General features: G+C 46.1%; 1 protein-coding gene across 1 annotated transcript in view; it reads left to right on the top strand.

Moving 5' to 3' along the window:
- The window catches only part of DNAH6 (dynein axonemal heavy chain 6), a 3,261,518-nt gene that overhangs the window by 1,660,980 nt on the left and 1,576,467 nt on the right, over positions 1–24,071 (top strand).

The following is a 24,071-nucleotide window of genomic DNA, read 5'->3' as shown; positions in this document are numbered from 1 at the left end:
CTGTCGAACTGCGATGCTATGTTCCTGCACTTGTGTATTAATGTATGCAGGTATTCATTCTCTTGGTGATTGGACTCCAACCCCAGAACTGACTTCACTATCAGGTGCAGAGTGTGCAAAACATCAGATGTTCTGAAAGCACCCCCCATATATATTGCCTTTACCATGTTTGCACCATTGTCTGTGACAAAGAACACTGCCTGAGGATTCCTGTCTCGCTGGTGTAGTTGCCAGCCTGCCAGCTTCTGTCTGATGCATGCTAGAATATTGGCTGAGGTATGGGCCTGGTCCGTCAGGTGGGTGTGCAGTAAAGCCCACCTCTACCCTGATACTTGTTCACCAATAGAGCTGCTGCCTGCCCCTGCCTCAGCCAGGTCCCACCAGTGTGCTGTCAGGGAGAGGTAAGATTGTGCAGCATTCATGGCAGTCCAGATATCACAGGTGAAATGCACACTCCCCTGTGCCTTAGCTAGCAGCGCTTGGATGCGACTGCGACACTGGTTGTACAGGCTGGGGATGACCTTTCTGCTAAATGTGGTTCTGGAGGGGACTTTGTAATTTGGAACTAAAACCTTCAGCAAATGCTTGAAACCCACATTCTCCACTATCTGCATGGGCTGGTCATCAAGGGCAATCATTTCCCCACCATGCCTGGTTATAACCTTTGAGGCTGCCTGCCTCCTTCACCAGGATAGCTTTACCGAACACTACACCATTTTCTCCATGGTGGGTTGTCGCTTCTGCCACATGGCAGGGGACTAATGGCCTGACACCTGACCATGTGGCAGAAGCGACAACCCACCATGGAGAAAATGGTGTTGTGTTCGGTAATGCTATCCTGGGGAAGGAGGCAGGGAAGTGGCTGAGGGCGTGGGGTGACTCTACTCCTTTTCAACCACTTTATGCTGCCTGGAAAAAGGGGTCCCCTGACTGGTACTGCCACCATCCCCAGATGGCAGTACTGTTGTTGGGTGTTGCCTCTTCATAAGATGCATCATGCCAAAATTAGTTAGATGTCCTATTTGCTTGCCTCTGCTAATAGCCCTGGCACAGTAATTGCCCTGAGCAAAATGGGGTCCTCCATCACTTTAAAGTGGCTCCAGATCACAGATTTTTTCATGATTCCTTCTCCATAGCCTTTGGGGTGGATGCTGGCACTGGAGCTGTGCCTGTGCTAACTGCTCTTCCTCCTCCTCATCATCCTTTTCATCTCTCCCCTGCAGCACTGAAGTGGAGGCTAAGACAGGACTAACTAATCCTCCTAAACCTTCTTTAGCTATTCCTTCTTCCATTTCTGATAATGAGAAACCCACACAAGATGAGTCTTCATCGGAATCAGAAGCAAACAGTGCCTGCGCTACATTGTCATTGCTAAGTCGAGTCTGCTGTCGCACTGCTGTTTTTGGGTGTCGCCCTTTATTCTTGCATGGCTCAGCCTCTCCTTCCCTCACTACAAAAACTACAGGGTCAGAAACAGGTGGTGGCGATGCATCATCTGTAAATTTCATGTTTTCCCGGATGGAATTGCCTGCCCCTCCAGAGATTTTAGATTGGAAAAAATCCCTTTTTAACATTAATGGGGGACTGTCACTGCCTTTTGAAGTGCCTCCTCTGCCAGTCCCAATCACTCAACCATGTCTAGCTTTCCCTGACATTATGGATTTAATGTCACTGCCTACTAGGGTTTTCAATTAAAAGAATTATTTCCAAAAGAGGTCCACTGGGGATTTGGCTTCAGAGGGCACCACTGTCCCAATATATGTGAGTCTGCTACCCGCCCCCAGACCCACGGGGCAGTGCCTGGATGTACACTTCTACTGGGACTGCTGTATGTGACACTCCAAGCTTGTAACTACAAAAGAGGCCCACTGGGGATTTGGCTTTAGAGAGTACCGCTGTCCCAATATATGTGAGTCTGCAAACCGCCCCCAGGCCCACGAGGCCATGCCTGGATGTACACATCTATTGGGGCCACTGTATGTGCACACACCAAGCTTGTAACTACAAAAGAGGCCCACTGGGGATTTGGCTTCCGAGAGCACAGCTATCCCAATATATGTGAGTCTGCAAACCACCCCCAGGCCCACAAGTCTGTGCCTGGATGTACACTAAAACTGGGACCACTGTATGTGCACACACCAAGCTTCTAACTACAAAAGAGGCCCACTGGGGATTTGGCTTCAGAGAGCACCGCTGTCCCAAAATACGTGAGTCTGAAAAAGTGCCCACAGGCCCACGAGGCTGTGCCTGGATGTACACTAAAACTGGGACCGCTGTATGTGCACACACCAAGCTTGTAACTACAAAAGAGGCCCACTGGGGATTTGGCTTCAGAGAGCACAGCTGTCCCAATATATGTGAGTCTGCAAACCACCCCCAGGCCCACAAGTCTGTGCCTGGATGTACACTAAAACTGGGACCACTGTATGTGCACACACCAAGCTTGTAACTACAAAAGAGGCCCACTGGGGATTTGGCTTCAGAGAGCACCATTGTCCCAAAATACTTGAGTCTGAAAAAGTGCCCACAGGCCCACGAGGCTGTGCCTGGATGTACACTAAAACTGGGACCGCTGTATGTGCACACACCAAGCTTGTAACTACAAAAGAAGCCCACTGGGGATTTGGCTTCAGAGAGCACTACTGTCCCAATATATGTGAGTCTGCAAAACTGCCCAGTGCCCACTGATACCCAGTGAGTGCACTGTCTTCTTGGCTAAAAAGAGCACAATGAGACAGCCTGAGTTCAATAAAAAAAACCTGCAGTTAAATAAAAAGGATGGCTTGCTTTGTACAGCAGCAAAAATGAAGAGATATCTTTTTCAATGCAAAATTCTATCAAAGTAGCTAGGAATTGAATATATCGCCCACCCACAACACCCAAATCCTGCTTGCAACCTACCCCAGGGGGTAAAATAAGCATAAAAATGCCACTGCTAGCAGCTTCTCTCAGTGGCACAGACAGAGAGACCGTCTCAGATCAATAAAAAAAAGTGCAGTAAATAAAAACATGGCTAGCTGGCACGGCAGCCAAATCGAACAAATATCTTTTTCAATGGAAAATTCTATCAAAGTAGCTAGCAATTGAATACAGATTTGAGACACTCAGACTAGCTCTGAGTAAAGCCGCTATCCCCAGACCACCTCCCCAGTCCACCCCCGCAAAGAAAGTGCATGGCATGCCGCGTGCTTAACGTATAAATAGTGCTGCATCATCAGGAATAGCGTCACAGAGCACTGAGTGAGAGCGGCGATTGGCTGCATTAGAAAAATGCTAAGCTCTGATGGGTTGCATTCTGGTCTCCTTGCCAACCTGTCTCACCCACTCTAAGACAGGGCTGTGAGGTCACTTATGACTCACAGGAAAGGGCTGGTTTTTGCTATCTCCTATTTGAAACGGCCGCTAAAAAATCACTGCGAGCCAAAAGAATTTGGGGGGGATCGCGATGCATTTCGCGTACCCATGAATACAACAAATAGTGACTTATGCATTGCGGATTGCCCATGTGCTGAAAATGAATGCACATCCCTAATGTGTAGTCCTCTGAAACTATTCTTGACTGTAAAGAAGCATTGAAAATGTCAGCCAGTGAAATTGTAAGTACTTCTCTCAGATCTGTCCCATCCGACCCCATTAATTTATCTCCATTAAGGGGCGGATTTTAAGAGCCCTGCTTGCCTAAATCCGGGCGGATTTAGGCGAGCAGGGCCCTGTGCGCCGGTGCGCCTATTTTACATAGGCCTACCGGCGCGCGCAGAGCTCCGGGACTCGCGTAAGTCCCAGGGTTTTCAGAGGGGGGGGTGTCGGGGGCATGTCGGGGGGCGGGCCCGATCCGCGTGGCGTTTTCAGGGCGTGTCGGAAGCGTTTCGGGGGGGGGGGGGCCCGGGGGCGTGGCTGCGCCCTCCGGACCCGCCCCCAGGTTGCGTCCTGGCGCGCGGGGATTTACGTCTCCCTCCGGGAGGCGTAAATCCCCCGACAAAGGTAAGGGTGGTGTTTAGACAGGGCTGGGTGGGTGGGTTAGGTAGGGGAAGGGAGGGGAAGGTGAGGGGATGGCAAAAGAAAGTTCCCTCTGAGGCCGCTCCGATTTCGGAGCGGCCTCGGAGGGAATGGAGGTAGGCTGCGCGGCTCGGCGCGCACCGGCTATACAGAATCGATAGCCTTGCGCGCGCCGATCCCGGATTTTAGCGCGCATATCTACTAAAATCCAGCGTACTTTTGTTGGCGCCTGATGCGCCAACAAAAGTACGCCAAATCGCGCTATTTGAAAATCAACCCCACAGGTTAGCTAGTTCCTCACAAATACCCTTTTCTGAAAATCATTTGAGGTTTACCTTATTTTCTAACTTATTCATTTTTTTTTTATTTTGGTCCTACTCCTTGCCTTTTCACAGTGCACACTGAACAGAAATATTTGTTAGGAATTCCACTTTTCCTCATCAAACTCTACATATTCCTCCCCTTCACCTCTGAGTCTCACAATCACAGTCTTGCACTTCCTCCTATCACTAAAATACAGTATGTAAAAAAAGTCTTGTTCCCTCTCCCTGTTTTATTCTCTTTGCTATTTTTCTTAAATTTGCGTCTTTGCATTCCTGACTACTTTTCCAGCTTCTCTTAGCTTTTCCAGATATTGTTGCCTGTCTTCCTCTTTCCTCTCTTCTAATGTATGAATGCTAACACTTTCCCCCTTAATATTTATTTATTTATTTATTTATTTATTTAAAGATTTTATATACCGACAACCGTTTGAACATTGTTTCGGTTTACATATAACTTGGAACTATGATAGCATGAGTATCATTTAGGCATGGCCTTTACAAACAACAAAGAAAAACATGAAAACAGTTAAAGAATAAACGAGGGTGCAGCTTAACTGGGAAAGGGGGAATAATACTTATAAACAGAGAGACTATATACAAGATTTGGGTACATGTTCATTGTAGACAATGAGCTTTGGGGGGGGAATGGGGGAAGATTGAATAAGCTAAGGTGATACTAATTAATTGAAAGAAATTTACATAAGGTACAAAATATAAACAGCAAATATATACAAATATATACAAAATATATTCAAAATATAAACAGCAAATATAAACAGCAAAATTTACATAAGGTACAAAATATAAACAGCAAATATCCAAAAATTCAGAGAAATTGGAAAGTCGGGAGAGACTTCGGCAGTTCTTCGGTGTTATCCATCATTATGAAGCGAGGTATTTAGCAATTAGTAACAGAGGGAGTAGATATAGACGGGTAGGCTTGTAGGAAAAGCCAGGTTTTAAGTTTTTTTTTTAAATTTGGGTGTAGAGGTTTCTGTGTGTAGGTCTGGGGGCATGGAATTCCATAGGGTGAGGCCAGCGAGAGAAAAAGCTCTGTTTGTTGTGGAGATGAGTCTGGTAGATTTAATCAATGGCATGCGGAGAGATCCTTGGAGGGTGGAGCGGGTTGGCCTTGTGGAGATGCGAGGAAGGAGTGGAGGGTTGATCCAGTGGGAGTGTTCCTTTGTAATACTTTTGTGAATGAGGATAAGAGTTTTATATCGAATTCACAACTGTATTGGTAGCCAATGTAATTCAATCAGAGTTGGTGTAATGTGATCCTTCTTTTTAGAAATCGTGAGGATACATGCTGCAGCATTCTGTAGGAGTTGTAATGGTTTGGTGTGGGTAGCAGGGAGGCCAAGCAGAAGAGCATTATTACAGTAGTCTATTTTGGAAAAGATAATAGACTGCAGTACTGTACGGAAGTCAGAGAAATATAGCAGGGGTCTAAGTTTTTTAATAGTTTGTAGCTTAAAGTAGCAGTCGCTGAGGATAGATTTAATAAAGGGTTTAAAGATGAGCTGTTTGTCGATCAGAACACCCAGGCTTCGAGAGTGTGTGGGAAAGGTAGAGGAAGAGGAGGGAGGAATTGGGGGTGAAGGGTGTTTGTTAGAATTGATAAGGAGTTAAGTTTTTTGAGGTTTGAGAGCCAAGTGCATGCTGGTAAGAAGCTGGTTGATAGAGGAAAGGCATGCTTCCTAATTTTGGAGAGCGGTAAGAAGGGAATCTGTGAAAGGGAAAATAATTTGCACGTCATCTGCGTAGATGAAGTGTTTGATACCAAGGTTGGTAAGGAGAGTGGTGAGAGGGAGCATGTAGATGTTAAACAGGGTAGAAGAGAGAGAGGAGCCTTGGGGGACACCACGGTCATGGCTGACAGGGTTGGATTCTTTGTTATCAGTGATGACAGTGTAGTGACAATTTTGTAGGTATGATTTTATCCAGGAGAGAGCAGTTCCAGAGATTCCAATACTGATGAGGATGTTGATAAGGATGTTGTGATTAACAGTATCGAAAGCTGCAGAGATATCTAGCATGGCAATGAGGTAGGAATTGCCGGCGTCCATTCCTTTGATCAAAATGTCTATTAGGGAGAGGAGTAAGGTTTCAGTGCTGAGGTGTTTCCGAAAGCCATATTGTGTGGGGTGAAGGATATTGTGTTGTTCTAGGTAGTCGGATAGGCGAGAGTTGACTAGTTTTTCAAGGACTTTGGAAAGGAAAGGGAGATTGGAAATGGGTCTGAAATTGGATAGGTTAGCGGGATCAAGGCTGGGTTTTTAAGGATGGGCTTGACCACAGCCCGTTTTAGAGTGTTGGGGACCGTGCCTTGTTCCATGGAAAAGTTAAGGATTTTAGAAAGAGGTTTAGCTATAGTTTTGGGAATAGATAGTAAGAGTTTGGTAGGTATAGTTTCAGAGGGGTGGGAGGAAGGTCTCATCTTATTTAAGATGTTTTCTATTTCAAGGGAGGAGGAGAGTTCAAAGGATGAGTTAAGCAGAAATGTTGGTGATGGGAAGTGTTACAGTATCAGTGTTTGGAGAGAATTGAGCAGTGAATGAGGACAGTTTGTTTTTAAAGAAAAGAGCCAATTCATTGCATCGTTTTTGTGAAGTGGGTTCTTGTGGGAGTGTTAGTGTGGGTCTGGTGAGGTTAGAAATCATAGCAAAGAGGGCCTTGGCATTATATTGGAAGTGGTGAATTATTTTTGCATAATATTCTCATTTGGTTTTAAGAATGTCTTTCCTGTAATCGTGCATGAGTTGATAGTAGGCAGTTTTAGTTGCTGAAGAGGGGTGTTTGCGCCAGCATCTTTCTGCTGTTCTGAGGTGGGTTTTAAGATTCTTGAGTTCAGGAGAAAACCATGGTTTTTTATTAGGATGGGCAGGTTTAATGTTTTTCAGTGAAATGGGGCAGAGTTGGTTTGCAATGTTAAGGGTGATATCTGAACAGGAGGAGACGGCATTGTCGGCTGATGCAAGGTCAAGTAGGTTAGGGATGTCTGAGCATGCTGTTGTGAGGGCATCTAAGGAACAGGTTTTACAGAATTGGAAGGATTGAGGCTGAGTGGTAGTAGAGGGGGATGGCAGTTGTAATGCAAGCGTGGTTTTAATGATGGAGTGGTCAGACCATGGGACAGCATGCATGATGGGGAGTGGATAGTGTTAATAGTTGAGTTGGTGAAAATAAGGTCTAATGTGTGGCTGGCCTTATGGGTAGGAGAGTGTATGATTTGAGTTAAGCCCATCGCTTCAAGGGAGGAGATGAAAGCTTCACAAGCTGGAGATTGCGGGTTTGAGTCAACATGGAGGTTGAAATCGCCAAGGAGCATGGTAGGGAGGTCCGGAGAGTGAGTCAGCAAGGAATTCGATAAGTGGAGAGGAGTCTTTCTCTAGGAGTCCAGGGGGGGTGTAGATAAGGCAGATTTGGAGAAAATTTGATTTGAACAAGCCGACTTCATATTGGTTGGGAAGGTTGCATTTTAGGGGTGTAAGTTTGAATTCTTTTTTTGCGATGAGGAGTAGTCCTCCTCCTCTTCTTTTTGCGGGGAATAGAGAAAATATCATAAATATCAGAGGGAAGCTGATTGATAAGGGAAATATCAGAGGGTTTAAACCATGTCTTGGTTATAGCACAGATTTCTTTTCATTTTTCAGCTACTTCTTTTTCAGCTACTTCTTTAGAAAACATAGTTCCCTCTTTTTCTTTATTTATTTTCTTAACAAAAAGTAAGTTAAATATAGTAACATAGAAATGACGGCAGGAAAGGATAAAAATGGTCCATCCAGTCTGACCATCAAGCTTCTTATGGTAGTATCTGCCACGCTGTGCAGGTTACCCCCATGTTTTTCTTTTACTGGGTGATGAGCCTTCTTGAAACTTCAGACAGTGCTGTTTGATATGCTTTGCTTATGGACTTGACTATAGATGCAGTCCTGTGCTTTTTCCCTTATGTAATCCACTTCAAACCCCACCCACTGCCATCAAAGTGGAGAGTGATGTTGCAGTTACGTCAAAGGAATCTATTAAATCTATGCCTTATGTTAAGGGTAATAACTACCACTCAGTGCAGACTATCCCCATGCTTATCCGTTTCCCAGACCGTAAAAGACAGGGCTTCATTGGTTGTTGTCTGAATTCAATTTTATTTTTCCCTCTCTCTTTGAAGTAGAGAACAATGTTGTAGTTGCATCAAAGCATCAAAGCTTATTGGTTAAGTGTAGTAATTCCCATACCTTCTGTTAAGGTTAGTAACCACCACACCAGCAAGTTACCTCCATGCTCTCTTTTCATTTCCATCTTCTAGCCTTTAGGGATCCACAGTGTTTATCCCATGCCCCTTTGAAATCTTTGACTGTTTTCATCTTCATCGACTCATCTGGAAGGTCATTCCAGGCATCCTCCCCCCTCCCCCCCCCCCCCCGGAGTTTCATTTCATGTCCCCTAGGTTTACTGATTTCTTTCCAAAGGAAAAGGCTTGAAGTTTGCGCACCATTAAAGCCTTTCAGGTATCTGAAAGTCTGTATCATATCTCCCCTGCATCTTCTCTCTTCAAGGGTATACATAATTAGATCCTTCAGTCTCTCCTCAGAAGTCTTCCAATACTCTGACCCCACACCATTGTGGTTGCCAGGCCTTCTCTGGACCTGAGATACGGTCTCCAGAACTGAACACAGTATTCCCGGTGAGGCCTCACCAAGGACCTATACAAGGGCATGATCACCTCCTTTTAGTTCTTACTTTTTCTTACTCCTTTCATTTTTGCCCACTGTTCCACTTTCCCTAGATTTTCCATCTATCTTATGACTCCTTAAGGTATTCCACCCATTTGCACAAAGTTAGTTTTCCTACAATCTAGGGGGCTGATATTCAGCTGCAGTGCCACTGAGTATACCCAGCTATCTTAAAGTTAGCCTTATATCTGGTTAACTTTAGGACAGCCCGCTATCTTGTCTGCCATGCTCTTATTTAATTGCAACATACAGCTCTCTATTGGAGTGCAAGGCAAAGTGTCTTGCCTTCCTTTCATCTTCTGCATACCTCAGTATCTCAAGACTAGTGGCTACTTGTAGGTGACCTTGGCTTCTCTTCCTTCTCCTCCTCCAACATAGCCTGGCAATGCTCAGTGTTTGTTGCTATTTACAGCTCATTCTCCTTTCTGCTAGTCTTAGACTCTGCAGAATCCTTCTCATTATCATCTTTCTCAGAGTTTTCTGAGAACACTTGTGCAGGCTATCTAGCCCTTCCAAGGTCCCTGGATTTGGGGCCATCAGATTCTTGGTTAGTCTATTCCCCTGTAAAAAGTTAAAAAATGTACAGACTGTCAGTACACACTCTGGCCGCTGCAGGAAGGCCATACCAGCCATACTTACCCTGATGTCGCTGAAGCTTCAAGGCCACTGTCCCTGCTGCCAATGCTCCCAGGCTGCTGTGACCGCCACCTCATTAGGCATGTGTGTGCCCTGCATGTTGCCTCTTAAAGGCCCTGTGGCAGTTATCCACTTGGCAGGTACTTCCTAATGAAGTCATGCGGCTGGGTATTTAAACTTAGCTGCGATTTCTCCTCTTCGCCTCAGCAATGGGTCCCCTAACTAGACAGCAGTACATGTTGTCACAATGTGTGCCAGCCCAGGTCTTGCCTCCTCCAGTCTTGCCTCCTCCAGTCTTGCCTTGTCCAGTCTTGCCTCATCCCATCCTTGCCTCATCCAAGCATTGCCTCATCCAATCTCCATCTTTACCTCATCCAGCTTTGCCTCGTCTAGCCTTGTCCTGTGCCTGTCCTTGCCCTGTCTCTGTGGCCTCTCCCTGTCTGCTTGCCTTGTCCGTATCCTCAGAGTCTTTTCTTGGCCTTGTCCATTTTGTCCCTCTGTGCCTTGTTTGTCTTGGCCTGATTCTCTAGTTCTGACCTCTGCTTCAGACCTTGACTTCTCTCTTGCTTGATGCCCGGTCCTAACCTTGCCTCACACCCTGACTATGCCTTGCCTGTTGCCTGCCCTAATTGTTGGCCCATCTCTTGGATCATCCTTGGGATCCACCTAAGTCCAGCCAACCCCTGCAGGGAACGGGGCTGGTTTAGGCAAAGCTCCAGGCTGTCCCAGACCAAGTTATGTTCACCTGCTGTCGCTGAGGTCCTAGCAGGTTCACTTACTAGGCTGCATCAATCTTGCCATAGCACAAAAGCTCACAGTCTCTTTACAGGAAGTTTCTTTTTTCTACCACTGTTCCTTCTTTATAGGCATGAAGAACTGCTCAGAGGTCTAAAGTCTACAGACGCCTGCTACTCAATTATCTTCTAATCTAGCATTCCCTTAGATGCCAACACTTACATTATTCATGATTTTCTCACTGTCCTGCATGAACAAAAAGAGGAAAGACAGCGTGGTGTAGCTATTGACATCTGGCCCTATCTGTTGAATATCTTAACAAAGGTACACATGTATTTATATGTTTAGTTTCACACATTATTATAGTCAAGACCATACCTGGGAACTCTCAGGATTTCACCCTGAGACTCAGGGAATTTGCATCAGTTGGAGGGTCTCAGGGAGCTCTAGAAATCTCCGGGCCTCTCTTTATACAGCTCACCTACTTCTCTTCCTCAGTAAGCCTGCAGAGAACACTGCAAGAATCATGTGGGCAGAAACTGGAGAGGGACTGCAATACACACAAAACTAAGCCTAGAGCAGTGATTCCAGTACTTGGGGACTCACTCTGCTAAGGGTAGAGTGAGGATGCATAATTCATGGAGCTGTGACTATAGAAGGTGGGAACAAAGAGAGTGCTATGGTCAGGGACAGAGGAAGGGGACATTTGCTGGGATCATCTCTGGAGGAGGACAGGTTATGGTGATAGGTGGGAGAAAGAGAAAGTGTGGATTAGTTGGGTGGAAGGGAGGTGGAAGAGAGAAAGCTGATACATATTATTCCATTCCTTCTCCCTCCCCCCCTCCCCACCCCACCTTCTGCTAATCAACAGCAATCTCAGGGTGACCACAACTCAAATTTCCCAGGAATGCTCATGGCATGAAATTTCCTTCAATACCTTTCTGATAAGTGCTGCTTACTTTGGCAGCCTTGAGGATGTGAGATGTTCAAATTTCCCACACTTTTCACAGCAGCCTTGGATATGGTACTGAGAACCACCCATTCTGCATGGGTGAAAGAAATTTGGCTTGCAGGCCCCTCTTCCTTCATTCTGGCTTGTTTCATCTTGACTTGACATTGGAGGTCTTGCATTTGTGACTCAGATCTTTAACACTCCGCTTGTTGTGGAAGACCACATTGAGGTAATCCTGGATTTTTTTTTCACAGATCTGTGCTTTCTGGTAGGATACTACTTTATGTGATTCCTTCCCATATATGATGTTCTGAACCTTCATTACCTCCTTCACCAGAAGGTCCACTGGAAGATAGGCTTCCTAAGCAGGGCTCCACTTTTTTCAGAATTAGTGCTGTTAGATAGAGAGGCTATGAGACTAGTCCTTATATACACACATTCACATGTAAAATGCACATTCATATGAGTATAAAGGATTAGGGTTTTCGTGCATACAGTTGTCACCTGTGTGCTATAGAAATTCTTCAGGTTTTAATATTCAGAGGTTGTGTTATGTTACATTGATAGTTTCCTACTAAAAGAAATCTTATAAGGGTTATGTAATATGAATTGGGAAGGTTCCAGTGAATCAAAGATTATCTCTTGGTCAGAAGGTGTTTCAAACAACGCTTTGACAGACAGTTTGGTACATCCCTTTTGGGCATGGTTTAGAGTAGGATATATAACCCTGGTTCAGATAAGGATTGGGGCTTTTCCAGATTCACAAATCAATCAGAAGGAGTTAGGCAGAGACACTTCTAAAGTTTCTCAGGTAGTCTGAGAAATGTAAAGAGAAAACTATTTTGGAGCTTACAGAGTAAAAGGAACTGTGAGAAGGGCCATCAGGACCAGAAGGACATTTGTTACTGTGTGGAGGCTCTGAGCAGGGCTGGGAAACTGCATTCCATGTACAGGAGGAAGTCGTTGTCTGCAGCCATCCAAACAAGTGTTATGTGTATTAATGTGGACATTAAAGGGTTGATATTCAAAAACCATTTAGTCGGAGAACTGAAAAGTTATCCATATAAATGCCTGAGCCGTGATATTCAGTGACTTATCTGACTAATTTCTAGTCAGATAAAGAGTTATCCAGCTAGTATTTAGCAGATGTCAGGATGTTCCCAGGGCAGGTGGTAGGCATTCCGAGGAGGAGTGGAATTAGCTGGTTAGGTTCACCAGCTAACTCCAATACTCCGAGTTAGCCAATGAACCTAACCAGCTAACTCTGGCCACTCTGTAGGTAGATCTTGTTGCAATGCGGCCCATGGCAGGAGCCACAAGCTGCCTCATACCTCCACGGTGGTGCCGCTGCCGCTGCTCCGCAACCCAGAAAGGCCACAGCCTGCCTTCTCCTACCCGTGGCAGGAGCCACTGATGCCGGGGATCCTTGTGGCCCGGCCGCCATCTTGCTGGCATGGCAGGAGCCATGCCGGGCCTTCCCTCACGTGGCTGGAAGCCGCCGATACCTGTGGTGGCTTCACAGCCCGGAGGCCGCCGAAGCCGGGACCTCTCCTGCGGCCGAGCCAGCCCCAGACCTCCTCTTCGTGGCTGGATGCCGCCGATGAGATCGGGGCCTGTCCACAGCCCTCCTCCGGCTCCTTCTGCAAGGCAGCGGCAGGGACGCCGCTGTCCAGGGTCCTGTTCCCTGCTACAGCTCCTCCTAAGGGGCGGGCCCGTGGCTTTCCCATGAACTTAAAGGGTCAGTGAGGGTGCGGTCCCCGGGGACTTCTCCTAAAGCTCCTCTTAGGGAGTTACCTCTCTGGCACTACTTAAGGGATGCTTGCTTACTTCCACTTTGCCTTGGAATCAGGTCACTCTTGTCCCGTCAACTGCTCGCCCTGGATCCTGTCCTTGGCTGATCGCTTGGACTTTCCGTTCCATCTGGTGTCCGCCTTCTCGGTGGCTGAAGTCCGGGTCCGGTTGGACCTTCATTGAGCACTCTCCTTGGGGAACATTCCAAGTGTCTCCAGCTCCAAGTGTCTTCAGCTCCTAGTGTCTCCAGTTCCAGCGTCCTCCTGTTCCTTCATCTCTCCTTCCAAGGTAGTACCCCCCGGACTGTCTTCTCGGTACTGACCTTTTGCCTGTTCTTCGACTATCCTTACCTGCCGCCTGCCTGGACCTTTGCCTGTGACCTGACTACGCTGATTGCCTTCTGGAACCCGACCTTGCCTTGGCTAACTATTCTGGACTGATCTCTGGCTTTTTAGCCTTGATATGCAATTGGACTCTCCTTGCCGGCCTCCCGAGACCTCCGGCCTTCTTTCTTGGACAACGTCCGTGCACCCTGGTGGTGGTGGGCACCCCTCTGAACTGTCTCTTCTGAGATCCTGTGAGGCACACCTGAGTACCTTTCCTCCTGTACTCCGCCTCGTGGTGGCAGCCGCCATCCGGGTCCGACCAGAGGGCCGACCAACTCGTCACCAGGCCAAGAGTCCACTTCCCTGTGCAACAGATCTAAAGTTAGTTAGATATATCTATGGCTATCTTAACTGGCTGAATATCATCCCCTAAGTAACTGTGTGAAGAGAGTGGGTTTTGGGCTGAAGAGGGAAGTATTAAGTGAGCTATGATTTTTCATTTTGACTCACTATGGACAAGATGTGAGATTTCTGCATTTTTCCATATGTTTTACTGTTAACTCTTTTGAAGAGATTGAAAACTTTTTCTAAATAAACTATATTTTTGCTTGGAGCAAACTTTTTATGCAGTGGACATTGGATTTTTGATTGAGAGTCAGAGTATGTCCATGGCCCAGTTTGGCCCTGCAGTTTGCCTGTCCCCATTTCACAACTCAGGAGAGATTTTTCCTTTAACTTGGCTGAGCTACTCCATGCTCTCCAAGACTGAGAAGGTGACCCTTTGGAAATAGGAATTACACAATTTACATTTTTATAGCATAGATTAAAAAAAAAAGTAAACATGTAAGTTATACTTGCATATATCTGCTTCAAATACTCACTTTTAATCATTGTTAAGTTGTGAATATAATTTCTTCATGAGTGTGTGTAGAGTTGGACTGTTATAGGGTTAGCTGCAGGCTCAATGTCATTAGGGTTAGGCTAAGCCAGTCCAGGGTTTATTCCTATTGCTATCAGTGGGGATAACACTTGGACTGGCTTTGCCAGTCCCTGATGACATGCAATGTGCGCCTACGCTATATATTGAGTATAAGGAGAGCAAGGCATGTATAGATGATGAACTTATCATCTGAAGCCTTGAACTTTTACTTTTTGGCCTTAGTTTTCATTTCTTATTTCTGATATTTAATCATTAAAGAAGTGAACCTTCAATCAGCAACTAAAAATAATTTTAGTAGGTGTATGCAGCCTGTGTTGTAGAAGACATCAGGCTGTTAGTTTATACCTGGTCTCATTAGCTACATCTACCTTACAAACTTCATGTAGTATAATTGATATCTGGATGGGAAACAGCTGAGAAAAATTACAGTTCTGACCCAGCTTCAGGTGATAGCTAAGCTCTGAAAGCTTGCTGTGTCACAGTTCTTCCCAGTTATAGGTGGTGTGAAGGGCTGAGGTAATGGAAAGATTGAGAAGTCCCTAATAGCTCACAGCTGGAAGCTTCAAAGTGAAAGCCCTAAAATACGTTTGCTTACATGGACAGGGGCCCAGGGAAAACCTGTGCTCTGACAAGCAGATCTCTATTGGAAGATGTGTTTTTTAGAGATAAAATTGTGGACATGATAATGAAGGGATTAGCTGCTGGAAGCTGGTAGCTTTGTAGAGGTAAGCTGGCCCTTACAGGGTAGGATAGCTAGTGCAAGAAGAGAGAAAGTAAAGATGTGGCCTGTAGTCTGCTCAGCCATCTGTATTACTCCAGGTATGTCTTCTTCAACATGGGTTGAGACAGACTATTTTCACTGTAGCTTTCATCTATAGCTCCATTATTAGGGAAATAGCGATGATTGATCAAACCATTTCTGAGAAAAGGACCTCCTACCAATATATCAAAATGATATCTTTTCTCTTCTGGAAGGTTTGCTGTAGGTGACAAGGTCACTAACTGTCATACCTGGGAACTCTCTGGATTTGACCCGGAGACTCCAGAATTCTAAAGGAAATGCCAGGTCGCTAGGCCAACATCAGAAAACTCTGGGTGCGGCTGCAGAAGCAGACCCCAGAAGAAAAGGTCGCTGGGCGTGCAGTAGGAAGGAAATCTGTCAGGCTAGCACAGCCAGAAAAAAGAGATCCATTGAGCCACTAATACAAGGAGAAGGAGTGTGAGCCAGTGCTGGAATAAAGAATGACTGGGCCTATGCATGCACAAAAGGAGCATGCTTCCCCCCTCCCTTGCCTGAACTTCAGCTGCGTGGCTGCAAGGAGGTGGAATTTGGGCCCTGTGCTGGAAAAAAGATAGAGGTTGTGCCTACGTGTCCACAGAAGGAAAAGGTGCGTGCTCCATCCCCAAACAAGGAAGACATTTGTGGGCACCGCAGCCTTAAGAAGGGAGAGCATAGGCGCCCATGACAGAAGGAAAGAGGAGATCATCCAAAGGGCCTGTGTAGGGAAGGGGTTGTAGTAGTTCTGACCACCCTGAAAGAGGAGGCTGCTGTCATTGGCAGGTTTGGGGTGAGGAGAACGAGAGAGAGAGTGAGAGTTAATATGGGAGAGGGAGAATAATAAATGTGCAAGTGAGCATGGGTATGGGTGTGAAAGGGAGTGAAAAGAGTGAGCGATCATGTGTGTGTATAGGAGAATGAAAGGAGTGATAGCGACGCACTAGATTTACCCCTTATACAGTAAGGGGTAATAGCGCATTGAAAACGTGCGGCCAACCCCCCCCCCCCCCCCCCCCCCCCCCCCCCCGAAAGTAATAGCGCCCACAACATGCAAATGCATGTTGATGGCCTTATTAGTTATTTCCGCGCGATCCAGAAAGCAAAATGTGCAGCAAAGCCGCACATTTTACTTAAAAAAATTAATGCCTGCCCAAAAGCTGATGTTAATTTCTGCCGGTGCCAGGGAAGTGTAGAGAAAAGCAGAAAAAACTGCTTTTCTGTACACCCTCCGACTTAATATCATAGTGATATTAAGTCGGAGGCCCCAAAATGTAAAAAAAAATTAAAAAAAAAAAAAATCGGCCAGCAGTCCGCGGGTCGGAAGACGGACGCTCAATTATATCGGTGTCCGTTTTCCGAACCCGTGGCTGTCAGCGGGTTTGAGAACTGACGCCGGCAAAATTGAGCGTCGGCTGTCAAACCCGCTGATAGCCGCCGCTCCTGTCAAAAAGGAGGTGTTAGGGACACGCTAGTGTCCCTAGCACCTCGTTTTTCCGCGGGCCCTCATTTGCATGTGGGCCGATACTAAATCGCACGCACAGGAGAGTGGCCTGTGCGCGCGTCGGGAGAGCAGGCGCTCACCGGCTCTCCTGCACTTTTTTCTGTATCTGCCTGCAAGGTTTGCTAACTGTCAGCTCCTTGTCTCCCCATTGACTTATGTTTGTAGTGTATGTGTGTGTGTATGTATGAGGGTGAATGCAGTAGGCTGTGTTGAAAGGGTTAGAATGTTTCTAGCATGCAAAAGCAAGAGGCTCACACATTATTAAAATAAATATAAAATGTTTATATATAAAATAAAGCATTAAAAACTAAATACAAAAAAATTATATAGGGGAAACAGTGGAAAAACCTAGGGATAAAACTATTTACGTAGCATAAAAATGCCAAGGAGCCCTTGGAGGCCAGATTCTGAATTGTCTATGAGGCTGGGGGCTATGGTAGTTACTTCATACTCATTAGCTCAAGAACGACAATGTAGCCCTCTTGCCCTGGGTGAGATGCTCCACCACCTCTACTGGCCTCTTGATATCACCATGAATGCTACGGACATCTTCCCCCATCCTCTGGACAACTACCTCAATAGATGCTAGAACTCAGAGTTCAGGGCTAGGAGCAGGTGCTTCAGACATAGAGTCCATCTCTGCAGCCAAGAAGTGCTGTCTTGAATCTGGGAGAAGTTGCCTAGTGAGCTGCTTACCTCAATTACCCAGCAAAGGCTGGGCTACCACAGGACTAAGGTTCCTGGGGTCAAATGGGGAGGAAAGAAATGGGTAGCTATCTAGGCACAGGGCCTTCCGTGGTGATGAGCGCAGGGTAGGGCAGGAGTGGTTGCTGTTGTGTTGCAGGGTCCACTGGTGATTTTTGTGGTAGTGGTGCTGCAACAGCAGGAGAGATTGGGTGCTTTTTCAACTCTTCCTCCTAGCTGGTGATATCTGTGAACAGAGCAAGAAGTGTGTTTCAAGCTATCAATTTGTATGCTCCACTGTTTGATGTGTAGCATCATACAAACTGTTAGAGGGCACAGCTTATCTGGGAGAAGTGGAGGTAATAGGAAATGCTCTTAGTGGTGAGATACCCAGGTGTTATAGGGAGAGGCAAGCCTATAAATAGGGTTCTGTACAGCAGTCCTTTACAGCATGGCACCTAACTAATGACAAAGGCTCAGAGATAGCCTCAGTATGTCAGTGTTGGTTTGTGCCCTAGATTTCAGTCCATCAACAGCCATGATACAGTTACAAGTCTATGGATGAAAGGCCTTGACATTTCCTGGTAAAAGTTTAATAATTGTCCTTTGAGTGCATTAAATGACAGTGCTGCCCAATTCTAAGTACAAAGTTATTGTGCATGAGGGTCTTATAGAGTAGCAGGGCAATAATGGGGCTTATGGTGGAAGCAGGAAATAGAGCATGATGGCATCTCCCTGATGGGCATTTAATAAACATCTCTGGTCTTATCCTGCCAGGCACACATTTAGTTCAGCAACTTCTTTTCCTTCTGGCAAGGCTTCCAGGCCTTCTTCTTGGGGTCCTCAATCTAAACATAGAAATAGGAATACAAAGCACTTAGTTCAATGTTGCTGGCTTTGTGACATCTTCAGTGGTGTGTTTCCATTTTATCAACTGAAGCCTTGACTCTGTTTCAAGGCTCTTTTCTCGCCCTTCATAAAGCAATATGTGGTAGGGATGTTTTATTTTCGAGAGGTTTTAATCCTCACAAATTTAGTTTCGTTTAATGTTTAATATATTTATTTTATTTAAAAAAAATGAATCAGTTTTAAAAAATGTAAAAAAAAAGGAAACTGGACCTCAAAAGGCCTCTCATCCCCACCACCCATTCCTCTCACCCGGAAAAATGCCAGGGCCAGGATTTCCACCTGCCCCATTTACTCATTCTGTTGGGGATCCACTGACAAAGCCTAGGCCCAGGCCACAATCTCTGCCTAGAATCTTTTCAAGGTCATGGTTTGGAGACCTGGTCATGATAATTCAGCCTATGCCTGATGCCAGGGCCTCAGCCAAAGTTCCAGAGACTGAGTAGTGACCCCTGAGCCCCAGTCTAGGCCCAGGCCTGACGCCGGGGCCCAGTCTTTAGGCCGGGTCCTGATGCATGGACCTCAGCCTAGTCTGAGCCTAGGCACAGGCCCAACATTGTGGTTCAGCCAAAGGCCAGGTCCCATTGCTGGGGCATTGGCCTAGGCCAGATTCTGGCCCCAGGCCTGACGCGGTGGCTCAGCCTGCCAGGGCCTTGGCCCAGACACAGTCAATGCCCAGGCCTTGGCAGAAACCCAGGCTTGATGTCCGGGCCTTGCCTGGAGGCTGGGTCTTGATGCATTTACAGCAAAATGGCACCATCCACTGGGGAAGATATATTGGAATTAACTTCAGTGCAGCCACTGCAGACAGCATCATTACCAACAAGAAGAAAGAAGACAGAAGACTTGTGAAAAGGTCGTCCAAGGACTGGGCTTCAGGCTTGGGCCTGATCCTAAGCAAAGTCCCAGGAATTGAGACAGGGCCTCCAGGCAAGGCCCTGGCATCAGGCCTGGGTTCAGGCTGAGGCCCCAGTGTTGGGACCCAGCCTCTAGGCCAGGATGCGATGTTGGGCCTGGGTTTCAGGACCTGACCTCTGGACTGCACCTCCACATCATTCTTGGGCTCGGGCTCCAGTCTAGGCTGAGGCTCAGGCATTGGGACCCGTCCTTCTGCTGAGGCCCAGCATCAGGCCTGGGCCTCAGTCTAGGCATCAGGAACTGGCCTCCAGGCCAGGCACTGATGGGCCTGGGGCTAGGCTCGTGCCTAGGTCGAGGCCCAGGCACTGGGATTCGATCTCTGGGCTAGAAACCAGGCATCAGGCCTGGGACTGGACTGAGGCCCAGGTATCAGAACCCAGCAACCAGACTTGGCCCTGGCGACGGGCCTAGACCTGGCCTTGGGACCTGGCCTGGCTACAGCTTCTGATATCTGATATATCAGATGATTAGTCAGGGAGCTAGGCCTTTCCTTGGGTCTTGGCTACAGCACTGACATTAGCCTCGGCCTCGGCCAAGACCCTAGCATCACGCTCAAGCACAGGCTGTGGCCCCTGCTTTGGGCATTGGTTTATGCCCTATGCAAGTCCCTGGCCTTGGATGTAGGCATAGGCCCAAGTGGAAGTTTTAACTGAATTAAATGAATAAAATGTGTTTAATTTGAGGTGCTACTCAATTCATTTGTAGTCTCCCTGAATGAAACTAATTGAATCTTATTGAGTTTTGCAAATTCGATTAAAACAAATGCCGATCCTAAATATGTGGTATCTTGCTACGTGGCCAGAAAATATAGTGGAATAGGGAGAATACCCAAGAGCCAAGGTTCCCACTTTCAAGAATTTAGTTTAGTTATTTACTTAATTGCCTTTCTAATTTGAAAATCAAGGTGATATATATTAATTATTAAATCTAAAAACCATAAAAATCAGATACAAAATTAAAGTAAAACTGTCACTAACAAAAAAATATATACAATAATATATAAATAAAATTAAAAATAATAAAACAAATTGTTACAAGTAAACAGTAAAAGTTATAAATTTTAAAAAGGGAGTTTGCAGGCTAGTCCAGGTTTTCAAATAACCCCATTCTGATGCATTTGTGGCCAGCAGCACTGATTACAAAGTGAAGAATCTGGGACTACCAATATCACACATTTTGGGGGTATAAGTTTACAACCATGACATGCCCAAATTTCTTCCTCTTGGAACTGGGACACTTGTCAGCTCTGCAATAGGATCCAGCATCAAAACCAGAAACATACTACTGATGCTGTTTTTTCCCTTACTTGGACCTTTGCAATACTTATGATCTTTTTCTAATTTACTTCCTTTTTCACTACCCTTGTATATTACTCTTTCTATATATTTATTATTTATTATTAAAACGTGCATTCTGCAGTTTCCACAATCTTCAATGCACAATTTCCACAATCTTCCACAAAACGTCTGCAGAATATGTACATTTAGCATGCCAATAAATTTATTTGATTTTGTTTCTGAATCCATTTTTGCCTATTGGCTCTTACCCGACCATAAACCCACAATGCCCACCTTGCCTCCATCACAACCCTCCCTATCCCTCTAAAGGCCCCCTAAAGCTCCTCTACCTTCTTCTTAACCATAAAATCCCCCACCTTTCAAAAGCCCCCTATCCTCTCCACTCTCAAAACCATCCCAAAGCCCCCTCACCCAAACACACCATAACCCATCTATCTGCATCTCAATCCCCACCCCCACCCCTATCCCCACTCACCTTATGTACATACCCTGCAGGGGAAGGAAACTTTGCAATTGAATTTGGCCTGCACACCCCAACATATGCTTGTTGTTCCTCGTGACCCCAGGGTGGAAGAACAGGAGGACCTCTTTTCTCACCACCAGGGATGCCAGTCTAGACCCATTCCTGTTGATAACATTTGCCTGCCTTGCCTGGGGGGGAGGGGGGGCATCTCGGAATGAACCCATCCTGGGAAACAGGAAGTGTGCATATGTGTGCATTCATGTGTGTAAAAACATACTCATACATGTTTTCTAGTATGTATGAACATCTCAAAGTACACGTGTATTTAGTTGTAGGGAAAAAGTATACAAAGACTTTTGGGGCCATTGATACACATATTTTAGAAGCTTAACAGAAACATCCATGCAGATTCTAAAATGCCTCAGTAAGTCTACGTGGAATCATATACGTGCATATATGGGTTTGTGTGGAGTTGTTTGAAAGTTATTATTTATATGTCTAATAAACAACAGATCACAATGGTGGCTTTATCTCTGGATGCTGAAAAAGTTTCGATCAGGTTGAATACAGATTTTTAATTTTTAGACGTGAATGGTTTGGCTTCAGCCCAAAATGTGTTCAAATAATTAACCTATTATATACCAACACTAAGGGCCTCAGTTTCCAAGGAGTTACCGTGGGTGATAATTCCGCAAATCGCACTAACAGCCGTTAATGCGATTTGTGAATGCAAATTATTAATTTTGTATTCAGGGGGCGGAGCAAATGTAAAGTAGGGAGGATTTATCGTGTGCAGCAAAACAGCCACAGTGTAGCCAATAACTGCACCTCTTTCATTTGTGTTATGTTGTGTGCTAGAGGCTGGTAAAGGTTTATTGTGATGTTTCCAGACAGGCCTGTTTAGAGAGAGAGAGAGAGAGAGAGAGAGAGAGAGAGAGAGAGAGAGAGAGAGAGAGAGAGAGAGAGAGAGAGAGAGAGAGAGAGAGAGAGAGAGAGAGAGAGAGAGAGACTTGCTATAGTGCCTCCTCCCTAGACAGGTATTTGTATCCCTATGGGAGGCCCACCTAGTAACTCGAGGTGAGGGTTAAGAATTAGTGTAGGGGGGTAGGGGCCACTTTGACATTCAACGTGAGACATTCAATGAATCGCTAGTATGTTAGATTTCAGTAATTTAAAATGTTGTTTCTCTTAATGTTTTATGCAATTTTAATTTAATTTAATTAATTATTCACCCAGTTCTTCATTTCCTTGTTCTATGTAAGACACTTGTGTTATGTCATCCCAAAGTTATATGTAAACCGAAGTGATTGGTAACATTGTTACCAGAACCTCGATATATAAAAAATGTTAAATAAATAAAATAAATGTACGAACAGAACAGTGGTCTCTTGTGAAGATTTGCTGGCCTTCGGAGTGAGGAAACTCACTCCAAGATGAGATTTGTGCAATGTTCTCTCAACCTAGCTTGAGTCCATCAAGCTAGGTTGAGAGAACATTGCTCAACCTAGCTTGAGTCCATCAAGCTAGGTTGAGAGAACATTGCACAAATCTCATCTTGGAGTGAGTTTCCTCACTCCGAAGGCCAGCAAATCTTCACAAGAGACCACTGTTCTGTTCGTACATCTCACGTTGAATGTCAAAGTGGCCCCTATCCCCCTACACTAATACTTAACCCTCACCTCGAGTTACTAGGTGGGCCTCCCATAGGGATACAAATACCTGTCTAGGGAGGAAGCACTATAGTGAGGCACTATAGCAAGTCAGTCTCTCTCTCTCTCTCCATACTGAAACAGGCCTGTCCAGAAACATCATGAACCACAATATATACTGGCAATGTAGATAGTGCAACTTGCAATAACAGCCTTTTGCATAGCTGATATCGCAATTTGCAATACACATGCTTATTAGCATAAGGTACACCCCTTTTTGGTATCGCATGCGATACCAATGCGATATTGGAAAATGAGGCCCTAAGACAAAAATATTTGTTAATAATTTAGATTCTGATATTATACTTCTGGAGAAGAGAATTAGGCAAGGGTGCCCTCTCTCACCCCTTCTGTTCAATATGGTCTAGAAACCCTAGCCATTGCTATCAGACAGGAGACACAGATTAAGGGCTTACAGTTAAACAGGTGGAATGTAAGTTATATGCTGATGATTTATTAGCCCATATCTCTATAGATTATATTCCTGTAGTGTTGCTAACAGAAAATAGCTCAGGGTTTAGTGTGCATAAAAGAATGCATGTAACCTATTTACTCATATAGGGGTAGATTTTCAAAGGGTTGCGCGCGTAAGATACATGCGCAACCCCCGAAAACCTACTCCTGCCTCCCCCTGCGCGCAAGCCCCGGGACCCGCATAAGTCCCGGGAGCTTGGAAAAAATTGGCATTCCAGGGGCGGTGCCATGGGCGGGGCACCGTCCCGGGGGCGGGACCGAGGCCTTCGGAACAGCCACCGGGCTGGGGGATGGAGAGCCGGTGCGCGCAAGTTACGCCTCCCCAGAGACAGGCATAACTTCTTCAATAAAGGTTGGGGGGGTAGTTAGGTATGGGGGGCGGGTTAGATAGGGGAAGGGAGGGGAAGGTGCAGGGGGGGGGGGGGCGAAAGAAAAGTTCCCTCCGAGGCCGCTACGATTTCGGAGCGGTCTTGGAGGGAACGGAGGCAGGGTGCTTGGCGCACCGAGGTTGCACAATTGTGCTCCCCCATACGCAAACAAATCTACGCCCGTGCGCATGTTATAAAATCTGGCCCATACCGTACTTTTTATGTGTACAGGTGGGAGGCGCTCTGGGTATGGAATTAGAATTTATGAGGTAGATCTTAAATAAGTACGCGCAGCCTGCTTCCGTTCCCTCCGAGGCCGCTCCGAAATCAGAGCGGCCTCGGAGGGAACGTTCCTTCCACGTCCCCCCACCTTCCCCTCCCTTCCCCTATCTAACCCACCCCCCAGACCTACCTAAATCCCCCCCCCCCCTACCTTTGTTTGCAAGTTACGCCTGCATGAAGCAGGCGTAAATTGCTCGCGCCGCCTCGGCATCCCCCGGCACAGGCCGCAGTGCCGGGGGACTTGGGACCACCCTCCCG

This window comes from Rhinatrema bivittatum, chromosome 1 (assembly GCF_901001135.1).
Source record: "Rhinatrema bivittatum chromosome 1, aRhiBiv1.1, whole genome shotgun sequence".
NCBI lineage: Eukaryota > Metazoa > Chordata > Amphibia > Gymnophiona > Rhinatrematidae > Rhinatrema > Rhinatrema bivittatum.
This window is presented reverse-complemented; position numbering and strand designations above follow the sequence as displayed.